Source organism: Solea senegalensis, linkage group LG7 (genome assembly GCF_019176455.1).
Source record: "Solea senegalensis isolate Sse05_10M linkage group LG7, IFAPA_SoseM_1, whole genome shotgun sequence".
NCBI lineage: Eukaryota > Metazoa > Chordata > Actinopteri > Pleuronectiformes > Soleidae > Solea > Solea senegalensis.
Window position 1 is genome coordinate 284,151 of NC_058027.1, and position 1,556 is coordinate 285,706.

Consider the following 1,556-nt stretch of genomic DNA (forward strand, 5'->3'; position numbering starts at 1 on the left):
TTTAAGTTATTAACATGTTTTACAAGTGGTTCGTCCCCCAGATGTGTGCCTCAAGTACTTTTTCCTTTAACTTTTCATGAAATTAATGTTTGCAAAACGGCTTACTTTTAAGTCGAGTCTGTTTGCTGCAGGCTGTGTATTTTCCTCTTTTCCAAATTCAATAACCACAAAGTATCATTTTCCCATGGGTGCCAAAACTTTTGCACACAAAGTGTCTCTGATCCTGTGGCAAAACGAAATAAAGTGAAAACAGACTAAAGCAAGTAATGAACAAGTTTACCTTAGTTTTTTCTTTTTTTCTTCTTCCCCCCCTCAGGGGTAGTTATGCATTTTTTGTATGACTAGAAAAAGAAGCCTGCTGATGATCCTTGGATTTGTCCATCCTGTGATCCACACAGGTCATAGCAGTGAACCAAGAGACTCTCCGTTTATCCACCAGTGTAAATATTTAACTCAATCCCAGCCTAAACATCAGCTACAGTATGTGCAAAACCTTCCCCGATGTTCTTTAAAGGTTTTCTGTAAACACAGCATTGTTTTAAGAAATGAAACCCCTCAAAACGACTATAAAGGCTGTAGTTTATATGCCAGGCCTGTGTGTGGCGCTGTAAGCAGAGAAAGTATACGTTATAATGTATACAATCGCAGGGAAAGCCGGGGCAACGATGAAAGAAAATACATTTTAACATAGAGCGAAACAGATCAAACTATTACCAAATAAACGACGACAAAGATAGTGACAGAATGCAAGCGCAAGAGCAAGGTAGCACATTTAGTTGTCTACACAAAAATGCAAACGTGGTGAATAGCGTTTCAGGTCTCTGTAAACACCAGCTCCGTCGATATGATAAGAAACTCACACTAGTTCACACTAACTCTTGTTTTTTTGGGCTGTTGTGAGTTAGTGGCTTTGTTTGCAGACTGGATGCTTTTGTGGCTGTGGGCCTTCTGACAGGAGTCAACGGTGGGAGGCATGAGACACCAGGCTCAGGATCAACGCGGTTTGCCAAACCACTCGCACACACACAGAAAAATAGACACTCGCCATACAGAGACACATTCAGCCGCACACTCCCACGCGTGACTTAGAAAAAGACAAACTACTTTGGGGAATTTTGTGGCTTCGAGCGAAACCTGTTGACAAAAAAATAAAGCAATATCGTGTCAGTGATAGTCAGCAAATGATTACACATTTCTCTTTCCTGTGATATATTTAAAGTGCAGGCTCCTCACACTTACTCATGATGAATGTATATTATTGTACGTGTGTGTGTGTCTGACTCTCTCTCTCTCTCTCTCTCTCTCTCAGCAGTCGTCATTTCCTTCTCTCCTCGCTCTTCCTCTCCCACGTCCTTTCCCACTCCCTCGCTCTGCTCCCACCACAGGTGGTGAGTGCATTCATTTTCACATTTTGTGGGGGTTCTGGCTGCCAGGCTGTGATTTCTGACTGTGAATGTGACACAGAGAGAGAGAGAAGGTGAGAGTGTGAGAGAGAGAGAGAGAGAGAGAGAGAGAGAGAGAGTGGTTAGGCATGTATTAATAATGGCTTATTTCTA

General features: G+C 42.2%; 1 long non-coding RNA gene across 1 annotated transcript; it reads right to left on the reverse strand.

Annotated features, from left to right (window-relative positions):
- Positions 1–562: 562 nt before the first annotated feature.
- On the reverse strand, positions 563–1,292 carry LOC122772653. Its single transcript, XR_006360791.1, has 2 exons — positions 1,240–1,292; positions 563–1,134 (listed from the first exon to the last, which is right to left on the reverse strand). It is a non-coding gene; the product is annotated as an uncharacterized LOC122772653 (long non-coding RNA).
- Positions 1,293–1,556: the final 264 nt, after the last annotated feature.